Source organism: Mytilus californianus, unplaced genomic scaffold (genome assembly GCF_021869535.1).
Source record: "Mytilus californianus isolate M0D057914Y unplaced genomic scaffold, xbMytCali1.0.p SCAF_9, whole genome shotgun sequence".
In the NCBI taxonomy this organism is placed as follows: Eukaryota; Metazoa; Mollusca; class Bivalvia; order Mytilida; family Mytilidae; genus Mytilus; species Mytilus californianus.
In genome coordinates, this window is record NW_026262745.1 from 89,479,556 (window position 1) to 89,499,093 (window position 19,538).

Here is a 19,538-nt window from a genome sequence, read left to right on the forward strand (position 1 = left end):
TCCCTTTTGAGATTGATGTTTAACGGTGGATTGATAGTTCTTTTCGATGAATCACATTTTTCAAACAAGTTTCAACACGTAGACATATAATTATGAAGACATTGCATGAATGCCAATAAGATATTCATTCATATTCATATTATGTGATCAAAATCCGGTTAAATTTCCGACACACAGTGTTTTTATTAGTCAAATATAAGTATGTAAATGAAAAGGAAAGTAGATAGGCAAATTGCAAATCATTGCTTTTAACCTAATAATTACTAAGTATATGTGTTACAAAGTTGCAAAAAATCAAAATGTACTACAGCATTACAAGTTTTAAACGGATCAATGCTCGTTATAAAGCATCAAGCAGCATGCCTTTGAATGTCAGAACAGAAAAATGACGCGTACATATATAAAATTTAAAAACGTATGGCAACGTATAACCTCATCGAATATAGAAGAGACAAAATCATTAACAACTGGTAAAGCAGCCGATAATGCGTTTAGCAATTGACTTATTTTTCCCATCTAAAGCATTTATGTACATTTATACATTTGTATATGTAGTAAAAAACAGATACCGAATAACTGACCACACAACATTTACACTGAGCTGACAATGCTGACATTGTTCCGGAATTAGAAATAAAGTTAGATATTATTTGTCAATGTGAATATATATCACTGGGTTTATACTACAAACAGCAGGAATTACGTTCCCTTCCAGAAGACTATAAGTCATATCTATATCATAGTTTTTCTTATGGATGTGGCAATTATTTATTTTCTACATTATTATGTATTCCTTGTGTAACATTGAACAGAGTTTGGTATGAACAAGTAATACGATGGATATGTTAATTTAATAGCTCTTCTCCGCAATATGATACAGAATTTCCAAATTTCCATTGGCTATTCGTTAGGTCAATGATAACTTTCAAATATCAAAGACAGTGTAATACTTTTCATTAATTCGTTTGTGCACTGGTGGATTCTTTAACATGTTAGGACATGATTTATTCATTAATTATAATTGCCTCACTGTCACTTCAGTAATATTGGAGTAGTTACGTGTCTTTTGTTTTTAATGTTAATGGTTTTTTAACCTTCAAATTCAACTGTTTTGCTATAACACCATGGTCTCAGATAAGAAGAAAGACTGAGCTCTCGCAGTATATTTTACCTCGCTACATTTTACATCAGTCTATAATTCGTGAGCCTGTACTTCAGTGGTTCTCGTTAGTAGATGTCTATCATGTTCTGTTTTATTGTTTGTTCATAAATCATGCCGTTAGTGTTTTCGTTTGATTTCTGTAATATAAGCTCATGTCGAGTTGTATTTTATCTGACATAGGTTTATATTTGGTCATTGTTCAAGGTCGCATTGTTGACTTATTGATGTTTATACACACATCATTTGGACTCTGGTTGATAGTTGTCATAACACATATCTTCTTATTTTCATATAATTCTCCTCCAAAGCAACAAATAAATAACATTTCTTTATTTACTTTAAATAACAACAATAAACCTTCTAAAGGCTCGTGTATTATTGAAATGAAATGTAATAACTCTGGCTGATAGAAAGCTTGATCGATCGTCCAATGTCCGCATCACTCTACGCAGCTATGAACAAAATTGCTATCACGGCTTTGTGGCGTGAAGTACGTTGACCCGGCCTGATTAATTTGACCCGAACATATCACCGACGCTATAAGGAATGCACAGAAGTAGTAAGTTTGCCCAGAACTTATCAAGTTACCTTCCGGTTTGCAGATGAAACAAAGAAAACACTTATTTTATCATGCAAAATCTACAAATACAAACCGATAATTCGGTTATCTGGTTGACTACATATTGATATTGTAAAAATTTGCTGCTCACTCGACATAAAGGATCAAATTGTATCTCGCAGCTGATCTTTTATAATATCAATATGCAGACAACCTGATATTCAGTTCATTTCACATTTTTACCCATTATGAAACCTATAACAACTTTTTATATTTTCTGTATATTTTTTTGTGAGCTATCATTTATTTCCTTTTTTTTCTGTTCTCTTGCCAATTATTTGTTGTTTTTCCTTGGGTAAGTTTTTGTATCATCCATTCGTATTTCATGCTTTTTTTATTCTTTGGAACCAGACAAAATGAAGTTACATGGGCTTGATCACATAAGTTACATTTAAATACATTGAAACTAAACACACATAGTGTGTAGCAAGTTTTTAATTGGAAAATTGTTAACACTATCATAATTCAGGTAAAATCAGATTTATCTTAAAAGGAGCCAGATCCGGTACTTTAACCGGTCTATACTAATATGTTTACAATAAAAACTAATTGAATTATTGATATCCAATTTAAGAAAAGCATAATGTTCCATATATCGTGTGATGTCAGGTCAGTTGCCATACTCTTTTAAAACAAAACGTTGTTCTTATTAATCAGCTCTTGATAAGTCTGCACGGACTGAAATAACCATCATATCCGCTGGCTGTGCCATGTCTACAACACATTTTTTTTTCATAAATTATCTCGTTCATTTTATTTATTATAGTATCCCATAACATAACCAAATTTAGATAAATTAAAAACACGAAAAGGATGTGCCTACAAAATAGTAATTGTACGCCTGATATCTTTGCTGGGTTTTATCACCAGCCCAATAGTCAGGAATTTGGAGTTGACAACTTATCATTGAAATGTTCATTTTCTGTAAATTATCTGTTTATAAAGTTTAACATAATTCGAATAACAGAAATGTACTAAGGTTTTCAATCCCCCGAGTGCCTTTGTCGTATTTAGAAACTCTTTTCGTTGTTTTTTTTGGTTTTAAATGCAATTCAACTTTGCGTTTGACTTTGCCTTCAAATTATTCTCATTCGGGTGCAACTGTAGAGTCTTGTGTAGACGAACCGCGCGTCTTGAGTAAAAACATGTACGCCATGTATCTTTGATGAGTTTTCACACTGATTAAAAACCATTAAATAGCAAAAATCATTTCACGAATACTTTGTAAATTAAGACATTTCTAGTTAGTGCGTTAACAAAAAAAAAAAACAGTAAAAGAAGGCGTTTATTTGTAAGCCCTTCCAGAAATTTGTTGCTGCTGGACGAAAAACAACCAATTATCAAGCGATCAATCCCCTAGTTGGTCCAGTATCTTCCTGTTCATATATCAGTAAGATAAAGGTTATTTAAATATTATATTTCCTATACCACATCAGTTCGGATTCTCAACTATCCGAAGATAGGTTACTGCAACCTTTATAATCTTCCTAAATTGACAATAATCGGGAAAATCATCAATATTAACGTATACTAAGTGCACAACCTTCGCAAACAATGTATCAATGTGGAGATGACTCCCTTTGTACTTTCTACATGTCCAGTTTCTATCTGTGAAGTGCTTTGTATAAAGGAACATAGGAATCGAGCAAATGCATTCATATGGACAGCATCTTTCTTTTATCAAGGACGTACATCCATCCTTGATCATGAGCACATACTCCGTAGTTCTGATTTACATAGAATTTTCGCTAAATATCTCTGAAAAAATGTATTTATTGGCAATTTTAAACGGAATTGATGGACGAACACGAAAAAGCAATTACATGAAATACTGTATAAAAGCAGACAACGTATCAAGCATCCTGATAATGTCTTTTAAACATGAAAAAATTATGTGTATCATTTGACCTTTCCTAATGCATGATATATGTATCTTCGTTTGTTTTTGTAGTTACTATTCTTCAACTTTAGAATGTGGTTTTAGGCAGAAATTTGTTTTTATGTCTATTAGACTGAAATACCAGAAAACGACTTTCAAGACTAGCAATAAAGGTAGATTTTATATTTTGAGACGGTCTCACTTTCTCAAGAGTAGATTTTTTATAGAATATTGCAAAAAACTAAAATTTTAGCTGAAAATGTTATAATTTTATCAATTTTCAAAAACTTACCAATTTTTTCTTTTTTCATATATATATATTTCGTCTTTCTGAACATTCATGCAAAAGAACAAAAGCTCTGGCAAAAATATCTCTGCACTTGTTTAAATATATTTCAAGGACAAGAGATAATCCCAAATGATCAATCATTTTTATTCTGCTGTACAATCTTCATCAGTCCTGAAGCAATAAAAAGAATCATAAGATAAAAGTTTAGCTTGAATCAATAAGTAACTTAAAGGAGAGCTAAAATTTTAGCTGGTTCCTTTTCAGACCAAAAGCTAAAATTTAAGCTTCCATAAATTAAGATAACATTTTAGCTTCCATTATGATAAAATTTTAGTTTTGCAGAAAAAATGATAAATTTTTGCATTATTGACTTAACATAATATTGCAAACAAAGATATAATTTTAGCATAAAATTATAGGTATTATAACATCGATGATGGCATTACCTCTGTTAACCTTAAGACTAATTGATTGTTGGTTGCTTTATGTTCAGTGGCAAATAGTTCATGCATTTTGAAGACAAGAACAAATTAACAGACAAAAGGTAGGTCCTGTAAAAGGACTCAAAAGGGATGAAATTTGAACTATCACTGGCTGGTAAATTGGACAGGACATAGAGTAAGAAATTTGACCTTTCAAACCCCACCTGTGCACAGCTCATCAAGTAATAAATGCTGAACAATTCCTCATGGTTATTTGCATAAACAAACAAGTGACTAAATGAGTTACTAGACATCAGGTCATATTCATGTAATGACTCACTGACATTAATTCTGAACAATTCCTCATGATTTGATTGGTATGAACAAACAAGTGGCTATATGATTAACGGGACATAAGATCATACACTCACATACAGACATTAACAGTAATAAATGCTAAACAATTCCTCATGGTTATTGGTATACACAACCAAGTGGCTATATGAAAAACTGAAGAAAGGTCATATACTGACTTGCAGACATTAACAGTCATCAATCTTTCACAATTCATCATGGTTATTGGTATAAACAACCAAATGGCTTGTGAGAAACTGAAGAAAGATCATATACTGACTAACAGACATTGACAATAATAAATGTTGAACAATTCATCATGGTTATTGGTATAAACAAACAACTGGCTATATGAATAACTGGACATAAGGTCATACACTGACTTACAGACATTAACAGTATTGAATCCTTAACAATTCTTCATGGTTATTGGTAAAAACAAACAATTGGCTTTATAAGTAACTGGACCTAAGGTCATACACTGACTCTCAGACATTAACAGTAATAAATGCTGAACAATTCCTCATGATTTTTGGTAAAAACAAACAAGTTGCTATATGAGTAACTGGACATCAGGTCGTCGATTGACTCACAGACATATACAGTAATAAATGTGAAACATTCCAAATGGTTATTGGTATAAACAAACAAGTGGCTATATGAGAATATTGACATAAGGTCATACAGTGACTCATAGACATTCACAGTATAAATACTGAACAATTCCTCATGGTTTTGGGTAAAAACAAACAAGTGGCTCTATGAGTAACTGGACATAAGGTCATACACTGACTCACAGACATTAACAGTAAAAATGCTGAACAATTCCACATGGTTATTGGTATAAACAAACAAGTAGCTATATGGGTAACTGGACATCAGGTCATACACTGACTCACAAACATTGACAGTAATAAATGTGGAACAATTCCACATGGTTATTAATAAAAACAAACAAGTAACTGGACATAAAGTCATATACTGACTCATAGAGATTAACAGTAATAAATGCTGAACAATTCCTCATGGTTATTGTTATAAACAAACAAGTGGCTATATGAGTAACTGGACATCAGGTCATACACTGACTTACAGACATTAACAGTATTGAATCCTTAACAATTCTTCATGGTTATTGGTAAAAACAAACAATTGGCTTTATAAGTAACTGGACCTAAGGTCATACACTGACTCACAGACATTAACAGTAATAAATGCTGAACAATTCCTCATGGTTATTGTTATAAACAAACAAGTGGCTATATGAGTAATTGGACATCAGGTCATACACTGACTCACAGACATTAACAGTAATAAATGCTAAACAATTCCTCATGCTTATTATTATAAACAACCAAGTGGTTGTATGAGAAACTTAAGAAAGGTCATATACTGACTTGCAGACATTAACAGCAATAAATGCTGAACAATTCCTCATGGTTATTGGTATAAACAAACAAGTGGCTATATGAGTAACTGGACATGAGGTCATACACTGACTTACAGACATTATCAGATATCAATCCTTAACAACTCTTCATGGTTATTGGTAAAAACACACAAGTGGCTCTATGAGTAACTGGACATAAGGTCATACACTGACTCACAGACATTAACAGTATAAATGCTTAACAATTCCCCATGGTTTTTGGTATAAACAAACAAGTGGCTATATAAGTAACTGGACATAAGGTCATACACTGACTCACAGACATTAACAGTAATAAATGCTGAACAATTCCTTATGGTTATTGGTATAAACAAACAAGTGGCTATATGGGTAACTGGACATCAGGTCAGACACTGACTCACAGACATTAACAGTAATAAATGTGGAACATTTCCACATGGTTATTAATAAAAACAAACAAGTAACTGGACATAAAGTCATATACTGACTCATAGAGATTAACAGTAATAAATGCTGAACAATTCCTCATGGTTATTGGTATTAACAAACAAGTGGCTATATGAGTAACTGGACATAAGGTCATACACTGACTCACAGACCTTAACAGTAATAAATGTGGAACATCTCCTCATGGTTATTGGTAAAAACAAACAAGTGGCTATATGAGTAACTGGACATAAAGTTATACACTGACTAACAGACATTAACAGTAATAAATGCTAAACAATTCCTCATGGTTATTGGTATAAACAACCGAATGGCTAAATGAGAAACTGAAGAAAGGTCATATACTGACTTGCAGACATTAACAGTTATAAATCCCTAACAATTCCTCATGGTTATTGGTATAAACAAACAAGTGGCTGTATGATAATATGGACATAAGGTCATACACTGACTCATAGACATTCACAGTATAAATACTGAACAATTCCTCATGGTTATTGGTAAAAACAAACAAGTGGCTAAATGAGTAACTGGACATCAGGTCATACACTGACTCACAGATATTAGCAGTTATAAATGTGGAACAATTCCACATGGTTATTAATAAAAACAAACAAGTAACTGGACATAAAGTCATATTCTGACTCACAGACATTAACAGTAATAAATGCTAAACAATTCCTCGTGGTTATTATTATAAACAACTAAGTGGCTATATGAGAAACTTAAGAAAGGTCATATACTGACTTGCAGACATTAACAGTAATAAATGCTGAATAATTCCACTTGGTTATTGGTATAAACAAACAAGTGGCTATATGAGTAACTGGACATAAGGTCATACACTGACTCACAGACATTAACAGTATAAATGCTGAACAATTCCCCATGGTTTTTGGTATAAACAAACAAGTGGCTATATAAGTAACTGGACATAAGGTCATACACTGACTCACAGACATTAACAGTAATAAATGCTGAACAATTCCTTATGGTTATTGGTATAAACAAACAAGTGGCTATATGGGTAACTGGACATCAGGTCATACACTGACTCACAGACATTAACAGTAATAAATGTGGAACAATTCCACATGGTTATTAATAAAAACAAACAAGTAACTGGACATAAAGTCATATACTGACTCATAGAGATTAACAGTAATAAATGCTGAACAATTCCTCATGGTTATTGGTATTAAGAGCCAATCTGCCAGAAAACCATGCAAAACCGTCCGAATGTCACTTTTTCCAAATGAGTTCATATTTGGCATATTGGTGCACCTTAGTAATGTAAATAACCACACAAATTTTTTTGGGAAAATATTGAACCGATCTGGATATTTTTTGAGCGCCATGTTTTAACAGATGAAATTGCTCGAAAACAGCAAAAATAAGCCTTTTTTGGCATATTTCGCTGGTTTAAATAAAAAAATGTGGTAACATTTATAATTTTTTGATAGTTGTTCCTAGTAATACATCACTTTAAGTGTAAGAATGCATAGAATTAACAATGCTGTCTATTAAGTGTATGTATAATCTAACTGTTTCAATATGTCTTATTTAGCTACATGTCCAAAATGGCTGATTTTGGTCATCTTTCAGAGCCAACATACTCCAAGACCCGTTTATTATTGTAAAACAACATATCTACTTGCAAAGTATAACTATATATACCCAATCAAAAAAAATATCAAGCTCGGCAAATAATGTTGGTGTCTGGTATATGCCACAACAAAATGGGGTAACCTGCATATTCAAATTTTCTCAATTTTGCCGTCTAATTTGTAACTACTGACATATGATAGGATCTGGACTTATAAATAAGTATAACAACAAATGGAAAAGAATAATTAATGTTTCATTTAATACATTAAGAAAATAATCATACATAAATACAAATTATTCATTATAAATCTAGAGGCTCCCAGGAGCCGAAATAGATCGTATTGACAAATTGTGCACCTAAAACGATAAAAAACACATATTTCAAACGCAATCAATTTAAATTAGAAGTTAAACAATTCAGAATAAGTTCAGACTGTAAAAAAAAAGTTTCTTCTGACCACTTTTGCAATTTATTCTTATAATATATTGACATAGTTGTCGGATAGTAGCAGAAAACTGTGAAAATTTGTAAATTTACACATTTCAGGGACAATAGCTCATAGATGTTATGTCCAATTTTTCAGAAAAATTTTGGGTATTTAGATCTTGTCATGTTGATAGTTTTTATCAATATATATATATATATATATATATATATACAAACAAGTCTAAAATGAAAACAACGTTCAAACCTATGATTGCGTTGGATAAAAACCGCAATTTTTATACGTGTGCATGCAAAACAAATTTCTTGGTAGAGGGGTCTAAATACAGCACAAACAACATTTTCCAAAAGACCAAATGAGTGAAAAAGTATATATATATATATATATATATTGAAAAGTTTTTAAATTTTGTATACATATATATATGTATGACACTTCTTCTAAAGTTATTAAGATGATGGTTTAAAAGTGAAAACTGTAAACAGATGATTTTAACAGACACTTAGTGATGGAAATTTTTTTATGACCCTTTGAGCCTAGTATGCTAACAAGGCAAGATTTGCCAGGTACCTATATCTATGTTGCTGCAATGTGGTCAATACAAACATGAAAATCATAAATGCTGCTAAAAATAAATCCCATAACTAGACGAAAAACAAATTACTTAGTCTATATATACCAGTGCAAAATTTATAAAGAATTTTGAATGAAATTGGATAGCTGTTAAGATTACTGTACCTATAATGCTCTACATCACATCCTCGGAGATAACAGAATTAAAATAAGTCATATGAATCTTCAAATTTCAATAAAGTTGAATGTGTTTTTTTATACTTGAACGGCTATAGGTTTTACTATAAAACAAGTGTACATTAACTTTCTTGTAAAAGAAAAACCATAACATTAAAATCTCCATAAATGATGAACTGTTATTTTTTGAGACATCATCCCATGGAAGATTTAACTGATGTTTTAAAGTTGGAAAGTTTCTGTTGCTTGTTTGGTTGGTTGAAATTGTTTCTGTTAGAAGCATTATCAGTCTCCCAATCTGATGTTGACTACTGTGAAAGTTCAGTTGTTGTTGACACTGACAGAAAGGTTAGCTGCGAGTCTAGATCTGAAAAACCACAAAACATACATACATAAATCAGGCTGTTAGTTTTCATATTTTTTCATTTTCTTATTTTGGGGCCTTTTATGGCTGAATATATATGCAGTATAGGTCTTGCTCATTGTTGAAGGCCATATGGCATATGAAGACCTATAGCTTTACTTCTATGTCATTTGTTCTCATTGGCAATCATACCACATTTTTTTTTAATTTCATATATACCACTGACAGGTAATAAAATTGACAACTTTTACTGTAAGTGGATGCAGTTACAAAATTCTCCCAACTAAAGCCAAATCATTTTTGCAGAATAGTTATTATCCACTCCTTTTAAGCATGTCCAAATAGCCCTTAACATCTTTACAACAATAAAAATTGCCTCCATTTGGTTTGGCATGTCAAATTACCTCTCAATACAATTTTACATTGAAAACAGACAATGGTGATAATTTGACCGCTTTTAGTGACAATCTTTGAAATGGTGGCCATCTTTATATCTGTTCTCTGTGTCAAAGTACAGTTAAATATCAATATTCTTTAAAATCAAACTCAACAAAATTGAAAATTTTACCCTTTATTTGCTGTGTCCATCTTAAAAAAAAATTTCATTGTTTTGTTGGCATGTCAAAAGTGCTATAATTCCTTAATGTCAATTTTCATATAAGGCCATCTTGAAAATGTTTGCCATTTTGGAAGAAAAAACAACCTTACTTTGTTTAGCAAGTCAAACTGCCACAACTATCCCTAATTAGCAATTTTCATTAAATTAACCAGTGTTGAAATTTGTGCCATCCTTGGTGGCCATCTTGAAAATGTTTGACATCAGATAATCATCCACATATTGTGCTTTTCTTTTCACTAAAGTTTCATTTAAAAAGATAACACCAGATTAGATTCAGGCTGAATCAGCATCTTTAAAATTATTGTTGAAATCAAACACAGTTAAATTATGGACCCCATTTGAACCAACTTGAAAACTGGGACCAAAATCATAAATCTAAGTACATATTTATATTCAGGATATTTGATTATTTCTATTTATCATTCAAAGAACCCTAATTCATTGTAATTAGAGTTCAAGTTTTGTTACATTTAAACTAAGTTAAAATTTGGACCCTTTGGACTTTAAAATGTGGACAAATTTAAAAACCGGACCAAAATTAAAAATCTAAATATAAAACATTTGCATTTTGTATATCAAAAGAACCTCAAGAATTCAAGTTGTGTAAAAATAAGAAAAAAAATTTTGGACCATTTTGAAATCAATGTGAAACAATTTAAAATGGGGCCCAATTGCAACATCTTAAACAAGAGTGCACACGCTGAAATGTCTCGCCTTCTTTACTAATCATTGATATTATGTTGATAGTCCTAAATATAAAGCTTTATTACAACTGTCACATAAACTTAACATAAACCAAGTAAACTAAACATTGACCAATGAACCATGAAAATGAGGTCAAGGTCAGATGAACCATGCTAGGCAGGCATGTACAGCTAACAATTCTTCCATACAACAAATATGGTTGACCTATTGCTTATAGTTTAAGAAAAACAGACCAAAACACAAAAATTTAACACTGAGCAATGAACCTTGAAAATGAGGTCAAGGTCAAATAAAACCTGCGTGACTAACATATAGATCATAAAATATTTCCATACACCAAATGTAGTTGAACTATTGCATATAGTATTAGAAAAAAAGATCAAATCTCAAAAACTTAACTTTGACCACTGAACCATGAAAATGAGGGCAAGGTCAGATGACACCTGCCAGCTAGACATGTACACCTTACAATCATTCCATACACCAAATATAGTAGACTTATTGCATGCAGTATTAGAAAAAAAGACCAAAACTGAAAAACTTAACTTTAACCACTGAACCATGAAAATGAGGTCAAGGTCAGATGACACCTGCCAGCTAGACATGTACACCTTACAATCATTCCATACACCAAATATTATAGACCTATTGCATACAGTATAAGAAAAACAGACCAAAACACAAAAACTAAACTATAACCACTGAACCATGAAAATGAGGTCAAGGTCAGATGACACCTGCCAGCTAGACATGTACACCTTACAATCATTCCATACACCAAATATAGTAGACCTATTGCATACAGTATAAGAAAAACAGACCAAAACACAAAAACTCAGCTATAACCACTGAACCATGAAAATGAGGTCAAGGTCAGATGACACCTGCCAGTTGGACATGTACACCTTACAGTCCTTCCATACACCGAATATACTAGACCTATTGCTTATAGTATCTGAGATATGGACTTGACCACCAAAACTTAACCTTGTTCACTGATCCATGAAATGAGGTCGAGGTCAAGTGAAAACTGTCTGGCGGGCATGAGGACCTTGCAAGGTACGCACATACCAAATATAGTTATCCCATTACTTATAATAAGAGAGAATTTAACATTACAAAAAATCTTAACTTTTTTTTCAAGTAGTCACTGAACCATGAAAATGAGGTCAAGGACATTGGACGTGTGACTGACGAAAACTTCGTAACATGAGGCATCCATATACAAAGTATGAAGCATCCAGGTCTTCCACCCTCTAAAATATAAAGCTTTTAAGAAGTTAGTTAACGCCGACGCCGCCATAGCCGCCGCCGGATCACTATCCCTATGTTGAGCTTTCTGCGACTTCGACAATTATTTAAATACATTGTTAGATTTAGCATATTAAGAACCCAAATAATGTATTTATTTTAATTTGTTCTTGTCCTAAACATGCATGAACTATTTGCCATTGGACATTAGCATTACCAACAACCAATCAATTAATCGAACAGGTGAAATATCTTCAAAAGTCCCCCTTTTATAATTGAAAAAGTAAAATCACAAAAATACTGAACTCCGAGGAAAATTCAAAAAGGAAAGTCCCCAATCAAATGGCAAAATCAAAAGTTCAAACACATCAAACTAATGGATAACAACTGTCATATTCTTGACTTGGTACAGGCATTTTCTTATGTAGAAAATGGTGGATTGAACCTGGTTTTATAGCTAGATAATAAACCTCTCACTTGTATGACAGTCGCATCAAATTCCATTATATTGACAATGATGCGTGAACAAAACAAACAGACACAATAGGTAAAATTGTCAAAAATAGGGGTACAGCAGTCAACATTGTGTTATCATCTTAATCACTATAAAAACAAACAAATGTAACAAAGAAGCACAAAAAGGCATACATCAAATTTAACATCCTCATTTTGCTTATATTATACGATTTTATATATCTATGTAAAATCCACCCATAAAGGATGGAAGGTTTTAAGTACTGGTGTAAAATCGCGCGTTTGAAATTTGCACAGGTAGACATAAAATAATTTTGTCGTTCAAAGTATGACGGGATACATAAATACAGAGTCACGTAAAATGGATATCACAAAAAACAGACTAAACAGTAAAAGTAATACGTATTAATAAATAAAATAATTGAAATGGAATGTATGAACAGTTCATTAGTCATTGTTAGTTATTGAATGGAAAATAAAGGAGCCGCCCAATATAGTACTACAAATTAAAATTAGCAAAGTGATTTTTCAATGGGAAAACCAAGTTAACAAAGACCTGTTTAATAAAACTGATGTACAAATGTATAACATGTAATTGTATAATTATGTTATTATATAAGTGATTACATATACTTTGTATGATTACCATGTTATACAAACAGTTAAATTAATATATAAGTTAATAATAACTTACCAATGTCTTCTTCTATACATGTATTTAGTTTGACCTGGCTATTGTCACTTTTACAAAAATTCATCTTAATTGAGCATTGCTTGCACATATATAGCCCTACAAATAAAAAGTGTTAAACTATAAAATAATTCTTCAATTTTGTTTTACATGAAATAAAATATATCAGACAGGAAATGAAGGGTAGTGTAGCATCACTGTGCATGTAGTTTAAATGTATGTTTTTTTCTTTTAAAAAGGGCTCTATAAGTAATCTACATACATGTACATGTACATGTAGGGTCCTAAAATTGAACTTTACAAAAGTTTGCAATGCTTTTGATTTTTTTAGTCTCCATGGCCTATTAGTTCATTAAAAAAATATTATTCTCTGGATAAAGTTGTCTAGTGTTACATGTACAGTATGTTGTATGTAAATCATGTATTTGTAGGAGGCTTTTCCACGAGATAAAAGTTTTTTTAGTAGACAAAGAGCTGAACAACTTCCAGTAAGAACTGAAAATATAACTTGGGGGAAGAGAATAAAAACCTGACCTGCTAAAGGTTGAATATGTTGAAATAGATTTTGATTATTATCATGATTCTGGTCTATAAATTGATTTTTTAAAGCAGAAAATAAATATATATTGTACCCTGGTTAATAGCTTGAAAATTAAAATTCTGTCCTAAGCTGACAAGGACATAAATATTTTGACCATTCTAACCCTCCCCCTTGCTTTTTAATCAAATGGTCCCAAGACATAACAATGTATATACGGATATATATTATTTGTTTGCACTTTGCCATAGAAAATAAATAAGATGTCTTAGAAACAGGTCAGGTGTAAAAGAATATTCACATGCCCCTTCAACACCCACCCCCCACCCCTTTTTTAATCTAGCTAATGTATCAATTGTTGGTCCCCTAATTTCAGATTGACTATATGGAACAAATGAAAATTGATTGTAAGATTTGTACCTGTTCCTACTGGAATAACTCGTTCTGTATACAGCCTGTTTTGAAAGGGTGAAGATCCTTGGTCAGCTTTGGCTTTGCTGGAAGAGGGTTGGACGAGATGTTGACATCTTCATGATCTTGCTTGACTATCATGTCAATGAATTCCATAAAAGTCCCTGTACTTCGAGCTTATTCAAAGACAAGATGATGTAACAACCATGGGAAAATAAACCACTCCTTGTCTTATATAAAATAAGGAGTCCTGTTGGAAATTCTACACCATAGTTTTCAGTATTATTCAGACTTCCTAAATGTAGATGAATGGTAGTCTGTATCTGTATGAATATGTTTGGTTACCAATGCTGGTTTCAATACCATGGTAGAGAGAGTGTCGTTGATTTATTGATTGTGCGCCAGAGCAGTTTTGACACTCTCAATCTCAATTTTGTTGCAGCAAGGTGGTTCCACTCGCTCACTTTTTTTTTTTACGAAGAATGATTTAGAATACTTTTGTTTTGCTCGTTGAAATCTAAAAACACTTTTTGCTGTTCATGAACTTATTTTTCCAATCAATATTTATCATGTTTATTCACTAAATTATTATCATGATTGTCAAATTTCTTGGCAGTAATTATTTTTTTTGGAAATGCTATTTTGGTCTTTAGTGCATTCAGATATCTTAAATAGTTTGTAATATGTAGATGTATAAGGCTGGGATAGCCCACATGCTCATCCTAGATTATTAAATTCACAAACTTCACTGTAAACATTTGTCTGCCAAACCATCACTGGGAGCTGACATGTTTGAGATCTTACCCAAGGGAGATAAGTCAATGGAAGAGCATAAAAGATGGACTCCCTGGTTTCAGACAATTTATTGATTTTTGGACTTGCAGTACAAATACGTCTTATTTCATTTTTCAGACAAATTGATTTTACTTGTTCGAATGATTTTATGAGCCATTTTAGTACCAATTGTGTTTAGAATTTAATTAAAATCAAAATCAAAATGTGTCAATTTGGGACTAAAATCACCATTCTTCCAAGGCATACATTAACATATAATAGTCATTTGCCAAGCTTAATATTTTGTTTTGATATAAAACATACCCCATAGTTAAAACCAATATAAGTTGCAAACAAATCCGGAATGGGTCTTGCAAGATAGAAGCGAATGAAAACTGCGTAAATTCATGTATGAAAAACCCCGCCTTTGTGTCCCTGCTCCTGGCAATGTGCCAAATCGTTTAAATTTTCATTTGTATTGATCATAACATAGTTAAATGGATGAGTTTCAGCTGACATTACTCTAAAAACTCAACTACCCCATTTAATATGCTTCTGGGTCATTCTTAAAAGACATAAAAAAGTTGGATTTTTCCTTGGTTTCATTATGAATTTACAGAATTATGCAAATGAGGCTGTTACTAAAAATAGATACGATTCTGGGAAAAATTAAGTGGTCAAATTCTTTTATTTTATGTCAAGGATTAAGATGATGTATAAAAATTTGTCAAGTTGTGATTGTCGATTTGGACGATTTTCTGAATATTGCATGGTTTTCTGGCGGATTGGCTCTTAACAAACAAGTGGCTATATGAGTAACTGGACATAAGGTCATACACTGATTCACAGACCTTAACAGTAATAAATGTGGAACATCTCCTCATGGTTATTGGTAAAAACAAACAAGTGGCTATATGAGTAACTGGACATAAGGTCATACACTGACTAACAGACATTAACAGTAATAAATGCTAAACAATTCCTCATGGTTATTGGTATAAACAACCGAATGGCTAAATGAGAAACTGAAGAAAGGTCATATACTGACTTGCAGACATTAACAGATATCAATCCTTAACAATTCCTCATGGTTATTGGTATAAACAAACAAGTGGCTGTATGAGAATATGGACATAAGGTCATACACTGACTCATAGACATAAACAGTATGAATGCTGAATAATTTCGCATGGTTATTGGTATAAATAAACAAACAAGTGGATATATAAGTAACTGGACACATATGCAATTCGAGATAACAAATAAGTGGAATAAGTAATCACAGGTTGGGTTTTTTTTGGGATTCGTAATTAAGCACAACATTCGCCATTACAATTATTTTTGTTAGTCGTGATAACGGATTAGAATCGTTATCACGGATTAAACTTGAATTTCTTGAAAAATTATCACAGGTTTTTATAATTTATGACGACAGATTAAATTTGTTATCACTGATTTGTATAAGTCGTGATAGCGGTATTATAAATTCGTTTCGCAGTTTGGGTTTTCAAAGTCAAACGCTGGGAATGTAAAGCCTAGCGCTGTAGATAAAAAGTAATGCGCTGGAGATATAAAGTCCGGCGCTGTAGATCTAAAGTCGAGTGCTGGAGATTTAAAATCCAGCGCTGGAGATGTAAAATCAAGCGTTGTAGATATAAAATCCTCCGCTGTCAATCTAAAGTCCAGCGCTGTAGGTGTAAAGTCCATGCAGCGATGAAGCTGCAAATTAAATTTAAATCTCAAGCGCAGGACTTTATATCCACAGCGCTGAACTTTAAAAACCACAAGTTTTTATCTGTATGAGACCATTAGGGCTCCGTAGGTGTCATGTAGCATTTCCGATGTCTTGAATCTTAACCAAATAATGGAAATTCAAACTATTAACGGTCGAACAAAATATGGATTACAAAGGAGAATTAGAGGGATTCACATTGAGGTTTAATCTTGAGTGATGTTGCCAAATTTTATTCAATGTTTATCTGCCTTCAAACCCAGAATAGGACGTGCAGTTTCAGAGGAGTTAAATGTCTATAAGAAGGAAACATATTGTGAAGGTATTCGTCCATTCCCAGAACAAGAAAAAGATCGGTTTATTGTTTTGTTGTTTATTGCGTAATGTCCAGGGACAAATATTTGAAGCATGCTCAATTCATGGAGAAATACCTTTGTAAAATAGAGGAAATTACTGAACATCCAGTGACATTTATTTTTGGATATCTTCTCAAAATGCCAGTATCTCCTTTAAAACACTTGGGTGGGGTCGCTATATGACATGATCTCCCTGCATATGTATCAAACTGTCTCCTGATTAATAACTGGTTTAGTTTTAGAAATAATTCTTTCATGTCTATGATAATTTTACTTTAAGATAGAAATCCAGGCCTTGCAGTCATAAAAATTCTGAGCGCGTTGATCGTACTCAGACTCAGATATGAACCTATCAAAATTAAAATAATAAAGAAACCTAACTTCAAGGAAAATTCAAAACGTCCCTTATCAAATGGCAAAACCAAAAACTCAAACACATCAAACGAATGGAAAACAACTGTCATATTCCTGACTTGTTACAGGCATTTCCTTGTGTCGAAATTGGTGGGTTAAACCTGGTTTTATAGCTAGACAAACCTCTTTTTCTCATAAAATTCCATTATATTGACAACAATGTGTGAACAAAATCAAAATATTGTGTTTTTGTTGCTTCGAGCACACTTTTGTACTCCCGAGTACTGAGTAAAGTTTTATGACCGAGAGCCAAGGAATGTACTAATTAAGTTTTGTTTTCACCTTTTCATCTATAATTCACGTGAGCTTATCAAACATGTTATCATACATGTACATTCATGTGCACGAAATATATCATTTCCATTATCTTTTTTTTTTTTTAATAGTTCTGACATTTGAGTAAATTTATTTATATTACTTTTTAAATGAAATTAATTTATTATGTAAACCCTTTTTTATACTTAAACGAATATCAAAATCAGACATGGATCCAGTCGTTAGCAAATATAATTGTGTTTAATATATACATGATGATCTATTATCTTACATCTAAAACATGTACATGGAAGTTTTATTTGTTAAACCAATTTGCCTAATGAATTGCTTCCTTAGTTGCACATTTCCGTTTCATAGTATACATTATTGTCAAGTATAATATTCTAATCACATTGGCAATCGACCTTAAATTTCGTTTTTAAAGGTTTAAGCGTTCCGTGTGATGGAATACAGTAAATCGGTACGAATGCACACAACTTATTAAAAAAGTGTTGATATTTGAAAAAAAATCTAAAGAAGTTTTCATATATCAATTGCCTTTTTCCTGCCCTTATCCAGCATACCAAAATTTCTGTAGATATTCTAATTTCCGAAATCAATCGCTGTCCAACTACTTTTCATAAGCTGACTATTTGAAGGTTTAATTTGTTATCGTACTTTCATAGTTCTAAGTGTTATCATTTATCATAAAAAAAAAGTTCAGAGTTTAGCAATTAAACCAGAAAAAAGACAAAATAGTTCAGCAATTCATATGTTTATAATACAGTAATAATGTATCAATTTGATGACAGAAAAGTAGACTTCATTCCAAATCAATAACTACAAAACATCTTCTTAAAGCGTTACTGCATCCGGAAAATTTGAGATGATGACACTTTTCCTGTTTTATCAAAACCTATTACTCTTTTTATAACAAGAGAAAATATAAAATATTCATTTATCACTTCTATGTTCATCAGATGTAAACATCTCATATCTTCGGGGCTGACGCCCCTCATACATGAGAAGCTTTCATCTAATACTAGGACAAGTGACATTGCCATAACAATAATAAGTCAAAATGTCATAAGTAATACAACAAGTACATTAATACATGTACATGTAGGACGTGAACAAAATTCATATGTCTATTTATAATAAAGTGCAAAAGAGCAATCAATAGAACATTGTAATGTGCATATTTATGTAAATAATACGATCGAATAATAGAGGTAATAAATATATTATACATACGTGACTTCCTGCTAGATTACGTGTTTTATTATCCGGTTATATTTAGTTTACATAACTGTATGATAGTATATGTTTTCTGAAAACCAGTATTTTGGTCATTAAATCGATATTGTGCATAGTCTTTTGAAATGCTCGGTTTAGCCTTTTAACGATTTTTACAGCATTGTTCAAGCTCGTTGTTTTATATGAAATGATTAGTTTATAATGTAATGAATTAAGTCAGATATGATATAATTTGCAGGTCATTAATTTTACACAAATACATATTCATATCATATGTGTACATTACCATGCATAGATTCATGCATTTGAA

General features: G+C 32.0%; 2 long non-coding RNA genes across 2 annotated transcripts; both read right to left on the minus strand.

The window, feature by feature from the left end:
- Nucleotides 1-1,477: 1,477 nt before the first annotated feature.
- On the minus strand, nt 1,478-19,261 carry LOC127716035 (uncharacterized). The gene is made up of 4 exons (XR_007988716.1): nt 19,226-19,261; nt 3,953-4,120; nt 3,325-3,539; nt 1,478-2,495 (listed from the first exon to the last, which is right to left on the minus strand). It is a non-coding gene; the product is annotated as an uncharacterized LOC127716035 (long non-coding RNA).
- On the minus strand, nt 8,429-16,007 carry LOC127716049 (uncharacterized). The gene is made up of 3 exons (XR_007988730.1): nt 14,450-16,007; nt 13,495-13,590; nt 8,429-9,754 (listed from the first exon to the last, which is right to left on the minus strand). It is a non-coding gene; the product is annotated as an uncharacterized LOC127716049 (long non-coding RNA).
- Nucleotides 19,262-19,538: the final 277 nt, after the last annotated feature.